The 16,149-nt window shown below is 42.3% G+C and overlaps 1 protein-coding gene across 3 annotated transcripts in view; it reads left to right on the top strand.

The window, feature by feature from the left end:
- LOC119655179 (FMRFamide receptor) overlaps positions 1-16,149 on the top strand; it is a 331,995-nt gene that overhangs the window by 201,283 nt on the left and 114,563 nt on the right. The gene's annotated exons all lie outside the window — the stretch shown is intronic.

Raw genomic sequence — 16,149 nt, 5'->3', positions numbered from 1 at the left:
AGAATTTCATGTTCTGAATGGATTACAGCAAGGGACAGTGACTGCGCCTACACTTTTTGCGGTATTTGCCGGCGAATTGCTCAATTCTTTCGATTTTAATAAATCTCCTAAAAGGTCGTTGGTTGCCTTTGCTGACGATCTGATAGCCTACACGGCGCACAAGAAGGTAACTGAGGTGCAAGTTGAACTTCAGAAGATGTTCAATGATATTAAGTTCTTCAGGAACAGTTGGCGGATGAAAATCAATGCGCAAAAGTGTGAAACGATTCTGTTTCGAAATTCCTTGGCGTATGCCAGTAGGAACTTGAAAAGGAATTGGAGAGATTTCCACATTGTCGCGAACGAGGATAGTTCTGAGCGCATTCCTCATAAGAAGTGCGTTAGATACCTGGGTGTGCGTCTTGACGAGCGTCTCCAATTTAACGAGCACGTTAAAGTCGCGCTAGAGAGCGCTCGCAAGGCATTCATGTCTTTCCGAAGACTCTTTTATGCTCCACATCTTAGCCGGAAGGTTAAGATTATTTGTTATCTTACTTTGGTTAGACCGGTGCTCACCTACGGGTGTGCTATCTGGTTTAATTTGAGTGCTAGCCAAATGGAGAAAATAAGTATCTTTGAATGGAAATGTCTGCGTGCTTGCACGGGGCTTAATAGGACTGCTTCGTCAAACTATGAGCACTATGTAACTAATGAAGTGATGTATGAAGCTGCTGCTGTGCCAAGAATCGACACAGTTATCGTCAGATTGATTCGGAATCATATAGTGCGATCTGCTTCGCATGGTGAGAACCCTTGGGTTTCGCAGCCGTTCTACCCAAATGATGGGTATTTCGAGAAAACTCTCACGACAGGCTTCATTCCTCCCGAAGCGCTCGTGTATCTTGACAGGAATGGTCTAATTCTTGATTCTGCCGGTGATCCGGTTATGTATCATATACATAGACGGGCCACGGACAAAAGGATAGAATACCCCCCGAATTTGACAGTGGGGGCTCCGGGATTCGACTGGAGATACTCCAGAGCGATAGCAATTGACATTAAGCGGGATGAAAAAGAGAAATCTTGGTACTGGTGGCTGCGGGATGCCGGTTAGCGGTGGCCGTGCTCAGTTCTGCCATTTGTTTCTTGGTGGGGCTTTGTAAATATGTACACATTGAACGGGTGCCAATTTTGTCTCCAGTTGTAACTTATAAATACATACGTTATTATTCTTTGTTTTTTTTGTATGGATGTTATTGTAAAAAAAAAGAAAAAATGTGTAATATAAAATATATAATTATGATAGTTTTAAGAACAATAATTTAAGTTAAAAGTATTTTTTATTACTTTTATTATTACTTTTATATTTCTTTATTTGCCACTAAGGCCAAGTGAATTCTGTCGGGTTTTTGACCATTTCCCGACAACTTATTGTAAAATTAGATTTTCATTTCTTACTGTTTCTCTTCTCTGTCTGTAAATCGTTATTCAAAAATTTTGGGAGTCCACAGTGGCCATTAGATTAAGTTATTTTTGTTATTTTAAAAAATTGTTTTTTATTGTTCATTTTTCCAATCTATATACTATTGTTACCTATTTCTTAAAAATAAAAATGATTTTAAAAACAAAAACAAAGGTCCTCCACGAGCTTAGTTTGTTCTATGGATTCCGATTGAAGTGGCTTTGATGAGGACATATGAGTAGATTTCATTGTTCTGATATTGACATAAAATAGAAGCAGCCATAGTAAATCAATATGCCCCTCGGACCTGGATATCATCTCCGGCATTTGGTGTCACATTTACCAATAAATTTATACTTGAAGCTTCAAATGCTCCCTAGAACAAAAGTGAGGATTTCGCAACAAACACGTGCCACTAATACAGCAGGTAGTTTGCTGCTTCCGGACCAAAAGACACGATGACATGACAGCCAAAATGATTATAACATACTCATAGACTGTCTATTGGTATGAACTTAGTCCCGGAAGTTCCTGTCTGATTTCTATGTATTATGTACCCAAGCACGGCATATCAGTAACCTGTTGGCGAATCCAATTCGACAGGAAGATTTCAATTATCATAATATTTTACAATTCTACTCACAGCACCTGTCTCAATATGATATTCAGTTGGATGAAATCCTCATGTCATGTCACGAACAAATGCGTATGTCCTTGCCATGAGAAGGAGGGAAGAAAACCTATCAAAATACGATTTACGGCAAATATTTGATTCGTGAGTATCAGTATTTCCTGGGAAATCATTGGGGGACTTTCTTATGGGATAAAATGCGTATTAGATACCGTTAGACACAAATGATATATTCATGATGCCAGTGATTTTTAACGGGCGATTTCCGGAGGCTTTTCTGACATTTTTGATTCACGACAGGTGATGAAGAATACATCACCGGTGGTATGAAGCTCGTGCGTGCACATCCTCGTGAAGAGGGGATTACTGGGGGAAAACCGGTCTACGTATGTCTCGCTTACTTCCAAACGCAATTTGTTCATCCAAGCTCATCAAATTTTGAACTCACACTTCTGGTGACGCCCTCTTTCACCACCCCATGTCCTAAGCATTTCCCACCATTCTGGACTGCAATTAGCTTCAGGACAGGCCAATTTCTCGTTATCTTCTCGTCATTATTATGTATGAATTAAATTTTACGCTTGATGGCGCTGACCTATGGAGTATCCAATTTTATTTAGACATTTTGCATAAAAACAACGTTTCCACTCGTCTCTTTGGGCACCGCGGCTAATTGTTAGTTTACGCTCAACATGGCCTTTGTTATCGCATAATAAATGTTGTTTTGTTATTCCAGGAATCTGATTTTGGCAAGTGAAGCCGAGCAAATTGATACATATTCCGTGATTGTTCATGATGAATCTGTGAAGTTTAATCTGTGTGGGGAGGGGGGATAAAAATAGCATTAAGCGGAAATACAACTAAAGCATTTGGAAAATTGCGTTTAATGAATTATTTCGTAGTAATTTGATAAAATGTTTCAGGAATTTCAATTGAGCCGATTAGAAGATTGACGCGAACAAGTACTCAATGTTTCCAATGAATTTGTGTGAGGATCATATTCTATTTCGCGTGAATCAAATAACGAAAATTCGAAATTAATTGATTTTCCCTCCCTGAATTGCATTAATTGCCTATCGCCCTCCTTCTTCGCCTCTTCTATCTATTAACGATAATTATTATATCTGGTTTTTCGACAGAGAGGTCTTTACTAAATTTGTTTATAAACTCCTGTATGCGTCCTGTCGTACCGGTAGCACATTGAACAATTAGCTGTTCCATGATGTCCATTTTCAGAAACATTAACATTTTTCCCTATTACAATGTGCACTTCTGAGTTCATTTCACAAAATACTTCGTTGAGTCCACAACTTTAAAATATACCAACCACGGAATCAATGCAGAAAACTCTCCAGGATTGGGAGCGTCTCTGATATCGCTGACACTCGTACTTCAATAGGAAATGCTAACACTCGCCAAATAGCAATAGTAATAGCGGTTGGTCGGGACATGTCAAAAGGTTTTTCTCTTGCTTCAACCTTAATCTCGTTAAAATTAGTTCACTTTTTTTCCGTCTGTCTGCCTGTTCTCGTGTGTCCAGTTTCGTTTATCTTCTTAGGAAAATGCAAATCTTCAAAAGACACAGGCCTGATCAAGGCAGTCCCCTAAAATCAACATGGAACGAAGTGTTCAATTTAAGAAGTACTGGTGGTATCTTCCCTGCCTCTAGAAAAACTGAATGAAATTATAGTTTATCTATGGTATGTTGTCTTTGTAAGCACTCTTTGATAGCAGGGATTAGTATATGTGTTGCTTTCGAACCTCTTCTTCGATAAAGGAGGGGTGGACTTCACATTTCATTTGCTTACCTTCTCATTAATGAAGATGTCAATCGAAACATTTATGAGAAGAAAAACGCTGTATCATCTGAGATATTCTGAAGGCTGAACATCAGATCAGAATATGCAAGGGCTCGGACGCCAAGCAATCTCTACAAACAGGTAACCAGTAACAGCCAGCTGATGATGCACGAACTGCGAAATCCTTCAGCCTTGTGGCCAGGAGTCACCTACGTGTGGCGCTGGAGAATGATAATTCCGCTAACGACAAGAGGTGCCAGAAATGGGTACCAGTGCGAGGTGAGGTAATCGCAGATGATAATCGAGTATCTGTTGGGCGCAAAGATGAACAGGGAGGATTCATTCTATTTAAATCTCCTGCTTCTCATTGCGTTGTCACGACAGTATCCCGCCTGCGTCAGCGACAATTCAAACACATTCAGCAGGACATGATTGTTCTCGAAAGCAATCGACATATTTATGTTCGTAATATTGAACAAAATTAATCTTTCGTTTTTACTTTTAAGATATCTCGTTCTCACTCAACTGCGAGTTTCGTTACGCGTCAAAAGAAACCTGGCGCCAGTATTTTTCTTGGAACGCGATTTTAAAATATTTTTCTGAAGCGTTCCTTGAACACATTTCTTTTTTATGGGTCCCACATCATAGCCTGTGAGGACCAATTTTCCCGGACTTGCTGATAGTATAGGAAGATCTCTTTTTCATTTTATTATTAACACAAACCTATCGGTCTGCAATAGGCGCAGTAAACTAACCTTCAATTTCCCCAGCTCGGATAACTGTGACGGTTGGCCGGAAGTCTTGGGTATTACCCTACTACTCTGCAATGGGATTTTTAGGGTGGCGGACTAGAGAATGCCTGACAAGAAATTCTTTCTCTTCTCAGATTTGGATACTTTTCAGTCTAGGTCTCGCTGTTGAAGTCCCCGTCCCGTTCAGGGATTCCAAAAGGATCGCCTGGAGAAAGTTTGGTCAAGTTATCAAGAACAAACTCTCCGATGCGTAAATAAGTAACATTGACACGGCAGACTGAACTGGAGTCAAAAGTCGGGGCTCCCGAAAAGGCTTTCGAAACTGCATTAAAATCTCGTGCTCTGCTAAATATGAGAAGAAGACATTGCCACAGTCGTGGAATCAAGATCTACCTAGCCTCAGGAAGTTGACCAGTGAGGTCTTCAATATCTGCTACATGCACAAATAATGGCAGTAATACATACATACATACATAGGGCTATCTGATGAACTAACAGTTGCCCATCAAGATTGCCAAGACTTGGTCGTGGTTTGATAATTGTCAGAATATTGCAAGCACCTGTAAATCTTTGAGAGTCAGTGATATTCTGTCCAAGGAACATAGGAACCCACACTTTCTTAAAAAGTCGGGAAACTGGAATCTTCTGGCGAAACGCTGAAGCAATTGGTTCAGACGCAGTTCTTTGCCTGCAAGGATGGTCCTGTCCTGTCAGGGTCCTGTTTGGAGGGTATGCAGCCTTAGTGGTGTGAGGCTATCAACTCGGTAATCACTGCCAGGGCTATAAACTGCTTCCCTACATATAAACCTTCGGGCCCAGATGGCAAAATATTATACCATGCTGGAAAAACAACAAAAAAATTTGTGTCGTGGCGTGGAGACTTACTGGAACTGCATCTCTTTGAGGTAGGTACTACATTTTTGAAGAGTCGCGCCACCTGCTTATCATACTGAAAGCGGACAGTTTTGGCCAAGAGTCCCCGAACTGCTTTCGACCAATCAGCCTCACTTCTTTCGTGTTGAAAACCCTGAAGCGCGTGCTGGACGTCCATTATGAAGAGAAGGCCATTCTGTAAGTCTCAGCACCCTCACCTCAGAAGCAAATCCACAGAAAGCGCTCTTCGCGAGGTTATTAACTTGCCGCCTTACTGCATATAGAGGCAACATTCAAAAACGTTAGCTCCAAAGTCATCATGGAAGCCTTAGTCAGTATAGAAGTGGGATATCTTACGCATTGGATAAAATCCATGCTAAGAATTAGGATAATCCAGTCTGATCTCGAAGATAACCACTTGAACAGAGCTGTGAGCAAATGTAGTGTTCTGGTCGATAGTGATGGGTAAAATTATACCCATGTTGGGCAGGAGCAGGTCGAAGGGGATGGGCTTATTCTGACGATTTGGTGGAATTGTTGCCAGGGATCTTTTCTTTATTTATGAGTGAAATTATTGAAGGATCGTTGGGAAAGGTTTGCCAGAGGTGATGCTATTCTCCACCAAGAGAAGGTTACCCGAATTTCACCTGCCGCGACTAAATTAACACAGATTGATTCTTTCCAGATCCTAAGTCAAGTTGGAGAGTGAATACAGAACTGAGGATAAGGAAGACCTGTATAGCCTTCTATTTGATTAAGAGGACATTTGCACAGAAATATGGTCTCCGGCCGAGGGTGGTTCTTTGGATGTACGTAGTCGTCGTACGTCCTATCTTAACGTACGACTCTATTGTTTGGTAGCAGCCGCTAAGCAAAAAGTATAATAGAATGAAGCTTAATTGGATTTTAAGAACTACGTGTGCAGCTGATACCAAGGCTCTGCAGTACCTCCTGTCTCTAGACTTTCACATTAAATACACTTTGGAGTGCAGTATTGCCAGACTACGAGAGTCCGGATGCTGGTAGCGAAGTGGTCACAGCAACATCCTAGCGAAATATAATACCTTCCGAATTCTGGGCATTCCCTACGGGTTACGTCATATGTATGCCAAAGTTCACGGGAAACTTTGCTGCGGACTTTTCAACAAGGGCGGAGTTGAAGACCGGCTGGGTCTGGGGACATAGAGAAGAATTGGCGAGCTGACGGACTGGCCAGGCGGAGCTCTGCTCTTGGCAGTCCGCCAGGGCCCAGTCTGTGTCCCACTGACGGCTCTTAGAGAGGAATCTACTCACACTATTTAGCGACCGCAAGCAAGCAGTTTTTCCATTTGGAAAGAGGATTTGGCCCACCTACAGAGAGACCCAATCGCAAGAAATCATATCTCCGAATTCGCATTGCCGAAGCGGCGGAGAAGAGGAATAAACCCTCAGGCACTTTCTTTGCGATTGCTCAGCTCTAGCTAGAGCCAGTCTACGTACACTAGGCAAACAATTCTTTGAGGACCTCAGGGAGGTAGATGCCGAGTGGAAAAGCTGCTCTCCTTCTAGAATACTACAAGCTGGCGTTGAAGATTTAAGCCTCTGCCCCCGTGCTCTTGCCACAGCAGTCATGGTCTTATAAAATTGTGTTAATTAGATTCCAATTCCGGAGCGGCCGATAATACATACCTATTTACCTACCAGCCTTTCTTCCACGATGCAGGAAATAACCCTCTGGACATGCCTGTTTCCAACTACTCAGTCCAGGAAACTTAAGGCTCTTATTGGATATGCTGCCCGGGCTCTTTCCGTGGAAGCGCCTACCTTAACAGAATTTTCTGGCCACATCTCTATGAACACTTGCTGCTATAGCGTCTTGCTCAGTTCCACTGGCATAAAGTTAAGAAAGGTCCATTTGTGCAAAAGCATCTAAAAGAGTGCATCCCTTGAATTTGCGTTTGTGCTACCTCACTCGAGGGCTAAATGTTGTTACCGGCAATCACTACCGCTCAAAACGAGGCTGCTAAGAATCTACCATGTTTCAATAGGAAACACTATTGAAAATCGAGTTTGAAACGTACATTAAATGCTTGAAAATCTACGCAGTGATCTGCTTAGCGCGTATAGTTGGACATGGAGGACGCCATAAAGGCCGACGTGATGAAATTAACCGAGGATTTTCTGAATGAAGTAGGTAAAATATAGTTCTCGTGAGGCAAAATTTATGAGCTTTTGGCTGGTTAGGGTTGGGCGTGCCGGCGATTTGGTGATAGTGAATATATACTTTTTCGATGGCTCTGAATGGGATGGAGCCTGTTATTATGGGTATGCGCGGAATAATAAAGGAAAGAAATGTTTTCACTTATAAATTTCAAATGGCTTCGATGAGTTCACCTTTGGCGCTTTTGAGTAGCTCTGAGATTGCGCCAGATGTTAATGAACTACAGCCAATTTCACAAGCTTTATCTGGAATTTTATTTAAATTCGGTGAAGCTTTTGTAATCAGCGTTGAAGTGAGGATGGTCAACTTACCAACCAGATTGATTATGGTCAATCAGTGTAGAGTAGGGCAAGGCGTCGCTATCTCCAATAAAAGAAGAAGCGGCAAAAATAGACTGCGACGGTGCGACGGGTTGAGTGCCTGTCAAATGCAGCTTCCAACCCGATAGACGTTTAAAAGTTTCTATATTAGCTAGGCTCGGGGGAGGATTTTTCGGGACATTTCAGTCTCTCATACCTCATTCATAATTGAATTAATTTACTGGCCCCTAAGTTTTAATATGATGGGATCGGGGTGGGATATAGGATGCTGCCACGGAGTAGCAAAGCGAAAGGGTTGCATACAATCCCATGAATCACTCCACCGCACGTTGTGAAACCGGCAAGTACTACACTTTATATGATGCCTTTCGAAGTTTAGTTTTATTACTAACTTGCCAACGCAATGCTCAAAATGTCTATTATTGATTTTGTTGAACAGCTCCTCCAGAACCTTATACGTATTATTTATAGCTGTGGTATGCTCACTCATTTGAGATGATAACACTCGTTTATAATATGTGGTTCGAGGAAGTCCTAATCCATCCCACCAAGGTAACCGAGCGTTGCCCACCACAGAAATTTATTCGAGTCAATTTCCCGAATTAAATGTCTTTTCTCAAATCAAGTTAATTTGTGGCCTAAATTTAACCCTTCTTTATGATTGCATCCAATAATGTCCATTGTTTCGCGGAGAGTTCGGGACACTTTCAATATTAATCCGCCTACAAGAAAGCACATCCACATTTTATTGAATATGAATTACTGAAATAGGACACACGTGTAACTAATGAAGAGGGTGTTATTTGTTGACTGCCTTCGTTACTTGAACTTGTCAGGTGGCGATTGGAAAATAGCAAAGAAAAGGAATTTTGGGGATCCCTGTAAGAAAGAATAATTGATTTCTTTTAACATATATCGAGTATTGGAGGCCCCCTATGGATTGCGGTCAGTACGAAAAAATATTCTATTCTGGCCTGTTCCTCTATTCTATAATATTTTCCAACTAGTTTTAGATTGGAGGAGTATAACATATAATAGAAACCACCTAAAACGCAATTTACTGTAAAGAGGCATATCTGAGCTACAATCGACGATAAATTGCTCTTATAAACTTTCATCCTAAACCGTACGGACTAAGTGACCTGCCCACGCAACCTACTCAATCGAATTTCATGCACAACCAAATTGTCCTGATTTTGCTCATAAATTTCGTCGTTATATAGGCTCTGTCCTCCTGTAGGTTGCAAATCCTTTGTCTCCGAGAAATGTAAGAGGACTGACAACTGTACTGGATCATTTTCTTATACAGAAGAGATTTAACCATATGGTGAAATGTTTCGAGCGGAAGAGCTTTTTTAATCTGAAATAGGCACCGTTGACTGGTTAAGGTTAAGGACAGGTTAAGGAGACCATTGGATGGCCATTGAAAATGCTCGGTTTTCGGGTGCTACGCAGATTGCCGACCATGTCCGGAAGATGTGGCCGAATTCGGAATGTGTGATAGTCTTCGCAACGAGCTCACACTATAAGAAAGACCGAAACCCCGGTACGTTCAGCGCGTGTGCGCCGATAAGAAAGGGAATTTGTTATTGCACTTGCCAGTGATTTCGGACGTGTAGATCGCATCACTAAAGAGCTGGGGTCGCAAATCTTTTGATGGTCTTCTGAGGGACAGTTGGCTTCTTATCCGCGATGACGAGCAACTAAAGATGTAGAGTGAACACTTCACTACGTTCGTTTCCTTGTGAATGAAATTGCTAGTCACCGTAATATGCCGATACGGACTGTTGCTCCAAGCAAGACAGAAATCATTTCGACCATGAATGCGCTCAAACGGAGTAAGGCCACTGGGCTCGATGATCTCCTCTCAGAGTTATTTATCACCGCAGCTACTGCAGATCTGCTAGTCCCACTCGTACGGAAGTCTTGGGAATCCCAAACCTTTTCCAGAGAGTGGAAGAATCCCTTTTGAGTGACAATGGAAGGGGTATCAGTGTGCCCGTTCCCGTCATAAAGATAATGGCTAAAATAATCCCAGGACGCATCGAAAAGCATCTCGCAAACTTGGTCGATAGATGGCAAATTGGTTTCTGCTCCGAATCCCCCAGCATTCCCCACATCAGCACCCTGTGGGTAGGGACAGTGCGCGGAACTTAGATCTTCACACCATCTGGTCTTCATCGATTTCGAGAAAGCTTTTGGCAGCGTGAACATAGAGTTTATCTGGCCCGCTCTGAGCAGAAAGAGAATCGGTTAAATACCTTGATAAAATACTCAACCCAGAGATAACCTTTTCCAACAAATCAAAGCAGTAGCGGAAAAGAGCGCGGTTGGAACCTCGGCCTTAAGTCGACTAATGACAAATGTATAAATAAGGTTCCACTGCCATCTTGCTATCACATCGCATGCGAGTGCCAAACCTGTGCGCTGTCAAATTGTTCGTTTGAGACAGTGTCAGGCCATCGTACTCTGATGATACGACGCAGGCAGGTATTCACAAAAGCTTGCAGCTTTTGAGTAACAGTGGAGTTCACCTTCCAACACAGAGATTCTCTCTGTGTTGGAAGCATAGAACAGTCTCAACTTGATCTTCCTGTTGAGGTAACTGCATTTCCAGATTTTAGACAGAGCAAAAAAAGCGGACATAGCACTGCTAATGCGTCGGGCAACATCTAGTTCGGTGCCATCGTCAGCAGAAAGTATGGTTCCTAGATATGCAAATCGATCGACGCTTTCCATGCTCTGTCCACTAATGCGCAGAGGGAGAACGAGAACCTTGGCTTTGTTGGTGTTTATCTTTAGTCCGGATAGCTAAGTGGTTAGAGTACAAGGCTTCGTACGGAAGGTCGCGGTTCAAATCTCACTGGTGGCAGTGGAATTTGTATCGTGATTTGACGTTGGATACCAGTCGACTAAGCTGTGAATGAGTACCTGAATCAAATCAAAGTAATAATCTCGGGTGAGGTCATTATTATTATATTATTATCTTCAGTCCAACTCCACTTGCCTCTCTTTCCAAATAGAGAGCCACTTAAAAGGTCCATGAACTGGTGAAGCACAAAGAACCAATAACGTCGAATCCCACTGGTCAAACTAAAACAATAAAGATAGGAGACCACAACTTTGAAACCGTTGAAAACTTCTCCTATCTAGGGTGGGAAATCACAACTGATTACGGCTAAGACGATGAAATCCGTGTACGGTTGTCAGCAGCCAACAGAGCCTATTTCAGCTTACAAAAACTGTTTCACTCGAAACGTCTCACCATAGACTCAAAGCTCTTACTGTACAAGACTTTCATCCTACCAGTCCTTATGTATGCCGCGGTCGCCTGTGTTCTTAGTAAGAAAAATTGTGGCCGCGTTCGAGGGAAACATCCTAGAAAAAATTTTTGGCCCCCTACATGAGAATGGACGATTCCGTATGGTTGACGAAAGGGCAATATCTATGGCAGAGAATGAAGATGAGGCAAACCTTGCCCGAGATGAAGCGATGTCGTAGGTCAGGACGCCAGACAGCTGTTACGGATATTGAATTGGCGCCCTCGGCGCAAGGGCGAGGTGTCTGGAGTTTTTTACTAAGTCCGGCCCAGACCGGATATCGGTTTTTGCGCCGTTGCGCTGCGGTAACAGTGCAAATATCACTACAAGGAGGTGTTCGAAGAAAGGAGCCATCGTCCATTGAATTCCTCCACTCTCCTCTGGACAGGGCCCTATGAAGAACGTCACCAATGGCAAGAAAAGATAATATAGGTGATATGACGCAACCCTGGTGGACTCCGCTTTGAAATTCAAAATCCTCAGATATTTTAACTCGGTGCAGCACGTGTCATTTTGTGCCATCATATGTCGCTCTGATAGTAGCTATTAGTTTCTTCGGAATGCCTTCGCGGAGCACTCCAGATACATTCCCTGTTCCTGCTATCGAAAGCTTTCTCGAAATCGATGAAAAGCAAAACCCGCAGATACCTCTCCAATTGTAACACTCAAAAAGGGTCCCTTCTTATGTAAACACAAAACCTTATTAAAATCGGTTTATTGTCTGTCTGTCTGTCTGTTGTAGCGGTTGCCACCAAATTTAGTAGAAAAGTGTGAACTGTGAACGCTTACACATGTAGTGAGTTATATCCTTTTACGTCGAATTTAGACCGGATATCGGTTGTTGCTCCGTTGATGATGATGATGATGATAATTCTCAGAAACTACCCAACCGAAAAATCTGAAAAAAATCGTGGAGGTGCCACTATATAGTGCCTAGGCTCCGAAATACCCTCCATACCGATACCTGTTCAAATAAAGTTAATAATAGTACATTACTATAATTTTTAGTAATTGACAGGAAAACCCCCTTAAGTTCACCCTAAAATCACGAAATTGCAATAATGGAGGCTACAGCATAGAGGATGATCCTGCTAAATTTGGGAAAAATCGCACTATTATTAATAAAGTTGTACTAGGTCAAACTGTCGCTTCTGTGCAAATTCAAGACTATGAATGTGAATATCACTTGAAAGTGTATTATTTCACATAATATTTGGATATATTACGAACTACATACTAATGGGGCCAATGCACACTCAAGTCTCTGTATAAAAGAAATACACAAAACCTTTCAAACCTGAAGCGTCTAACTTCCGGTATCGCGACTTGTTTGCAATCTGAACGATCCTTCTCTTCTTCCACTCTCTGGGAAAAGTCTTACATTTCCAAGATTCCCGTACTAGTAGAAGCAGCAAATCTTCAGTAACTGCAGGCGCAGCGATAAATAATGCTGCGGGGAGACCATCAAGCCCAGCTGCTTTACTCTGTTTGAATGCATTGGTAGCCGAAATGATTGCTCTTCTGCTTGGAAGGACAGTCCGTATTTGCATGTTACGGCGACTACCCATTTCATCCATCCTCACCGGATGTAATACGGCTAAGGACCCTGATGAAATGTTCTTTCCACTTCTTCAGTTGTACATCATTTTCTGGATGAGAAGTGGACCTGAAAGTCTGCGCAGGGCCATCGAAGGATTTGCGAACACATCCAAGCTCTTTCATGGTGAGGTATACAGTTTTGAAATCATTGCAATTTGAGGCATCTTCCCGCTTCCCTGACCCACGCAATAACAAATTATCTCTTGTCAAGGCGTACACTACGCTGAATTTTTTTAGGTTTCGCTCGGCATCCTAGTTCGAGTGCTTTCCACCTGCCACCACCCGCAGTGGTCAGTAGAGTCGTTCAGAGATCCGAATTTAGTGGGTCGTAGCTCCCCTGCGAGAAGTGGCGGACGCAACACGCGAGTGAACATAAGCGAGCATCAGAGGGTGATCCCTTTCGAGACCGATACCAGTGCCTCTCTACTAATTGACGCTCTTTGGCGATCAAGCTTTCGAAATATTCTTCAATGCGTTCTAGGATTATTTTAGCTATTATCTTTGCAACAGCAACCAATCCGCAGATAACCCTCCGATTGCAACAATCTGGAGATAATCCCCTTCTTCTACTCTCTGGGAAAAGTCTTACATTCCCAACATTTCCGTACTAGTGAAAGTAGCAGTAGCTAACTGCTAGCCCACAAATTAATTGGCGAATATTGGGGGCGCTATATCCACCAAAGTAGATGTTTTTTAATGAGAGCAATACAGACCGTTATGCCCTTGGCAAGGAAGTGTAGCACCTTGCCCAACTGCATATACGGGTAGCTTTTTGAGTGGCGTCCACTTATCGCGCTGTCTCAGAACTGGGCGTGGTGGTGATCGCGGGAGTGATCCCGGTTGCCTTTTTGCTAAGGAACGTAAAGCCATCTACGACCACATTAGCGAAGATTTAGGAGAGGTGGTTGCCCGTGAAGAACGTCCACGCACACTTACCGAGTGGCAAATTTCTTGACAAAATGAGGCAAGAGGCAGACTGCGCGGCTCATCAGCAATTTAGATTCTTGGATGAACCGGAAACATGGTGAGATTGACAATTTTCTTACGCAATCTCTAAGTGGGCATGGAGGTTTTTAGTCTTACCTGCAAAGTATTGGGAAGGCACTATTTCTGGATTGTGCGTTCTGGAATAGAATCATGGACGACGTCGAAAACATCTTTTTATTCTTATGAAGGGTTGGATAGGTTTCATCAGCAACTTTATGTATACACACGGTAAATCTCTCCAAACACGTTGCGTTGTCGTGTTGCGCATTTCGTTCGGGCTCTTCTTGCTGCGAGGAAAATTGAACTCAACCGGTGGAGAGACCGGATGGACCGGAATGGCCGATTTGGTACTAAAATTTGAAACAACTGTAAAGCTTACAAAAATTTATTTATTTAATCAAAATAGGTGCCAGTCAATTCAAAACACTTCTCCCAGTGAAATCCAAGAGCATGTATGCCAGTTTCGTAGAAGTCCAATTTTCGGGTGCTGATAAACTCGTCGAAGGCAATTTTGATGGTCTCTTCATTCCTCAATTGTTTTTCCACCTAAAAATGATCCAAATGCTTAAAAAAGTGGTAGTCGGTTGGCGAAAGGTCCAGTGAATATGATGGATGAGGCAGAGTCTCATACTGGAAATCGTTCAAGTTTTGAACCGTTGTTCTGGAAAGATGAGGTCGTGCATTGTCGTGAAGGAGTATCACACTATCTCTATTGGCTAATCTCGGCTGTTAAATACTCAATTTTTGGTGCATTTTCTCGAGTTGGGCAAAGTATTTCTGTGCTTTTATCGTTTCTCTTCGGGGGCATAAAAAGAATAGTGGATAACTCCAGCTTCAGACGACCAAACAGTCATCACTACCTTCTTCGGATGCAGGCTTGGTTTCGGCATATGCTTCGGTGGCTCATCTGCATCTAACCATTGGCGACGATTGTCGTATAATATCCAGGACTTTCATCACATGGGATCGCTTCTGTTGCGGAAGAGTAAAGAACTGCAAATTTCCATTCTAAGTGCCATGTTTTACTCCGTAAGGGCATGCGGAACCCATTTGTATAGCTTTTTCACCTTTCCAAGTTGTTGCAAGTGCCGGGAAACTATCGAATAGTGTACGCCCAGTTTCTCTGCAATGTCTCTCACAGACTGAGGTGTGTCGGATTTGCTTAGCAAACGCAGCTCGTTGTTGTCAATCGATGGTCCTGGATGTCCACGTGACTCACTTTGAAGGTTTACGTCGCCTGACCGGAATTTTTCAAACCACCGCCGTGTGGTTCATTCGCTTATCGTATCAGCTCCCAATGCGTCGTTAATGTTCCTGGTCACCTCCGCTGTTTTATGGCCGAGTTTGAACTCATACAGAAAAGTATATGTTCTTGGCTTTTTCCATCTTTTTTTCCTTTTTATTCACTGTTATCACAACGATGATCAAAACTATAATGACTCCTTGATCAAATGTAGGAGTATTAATACTTCACTATCCGACATCAACAGCGCCAACTGGTGGTGATTTGATACAGCAAAATCGCAACTAACTTCACTTAATTGCCAAATCGGCCATTTTAGGTGTTTAAGCTGGAAGGGTGGGATGGCTAGCCCAGAATAATGTGTCAAACGTTTCCAGGCTAGTTCGTTGCAGGAGTTCAAAATTTTGTGGGAAAACGCATTCACCTACCCTAGTCCAAAAAAACGCTTGGTAAGCTGAAGGTCTCTGCTGACTCCCTCTAACAGCAGAACTCTGTCTGATTATTTTTGGGCTCTCCCTTGTACACGATGGCCTACTCTCTACGTACAACCGTAGTGCGTGTGTAAAGAAATATTCTTTCATATGCACGATGAAAAGTAAGAATTAAAAATTTTAAAACTTACTATATCTCTCGTTTCATTTTGATAATAAACAAATTGAATGAACCACTGAGGGTTAACGGAAGATCTACTTCAACAGTTCTTTCAAGATGAAGTTTTTTCTATTATAAGACCTTCTTCGACCTCTTATTGCACCACTTACATGGAGGAGTATGTATTATAATTGGAGAGGCGAAAGCATTATGGTCGCTGGTACTTTATAATAAATCATTACAGTTCTCGTTAACCGAAACCCATTTCAATTTCAAAGAAAACTTTTCCAAATATTTTGTTAAACCATCTGAGCCTTGGACTTAATGATGGCTCGAAGGATCAATACCAGAAAAATATATGTATGCATGTCCGATTCTGTTTATTTGTTGAAT

This window comes from Hermetia illucens, chromosome 4 (genome assembly GCF_905115235.1).
Source record: "Hermetia illucens chromosome 4, iHerIll2.2.curated.20191125, whole genome shotgun sequence".
NCBI classification, from domain to species: domain Eukaryota; kingdom Metazoa; phylum Arthropoda; class Insecta; order Diptera; family Stratiomyidae; genus Hermetia; species Hermetia illucens.
Note: the sequence above shows the minus strand (reverse complement) of the source record. Positions and strands in the feature narration are given on the sequence as shown.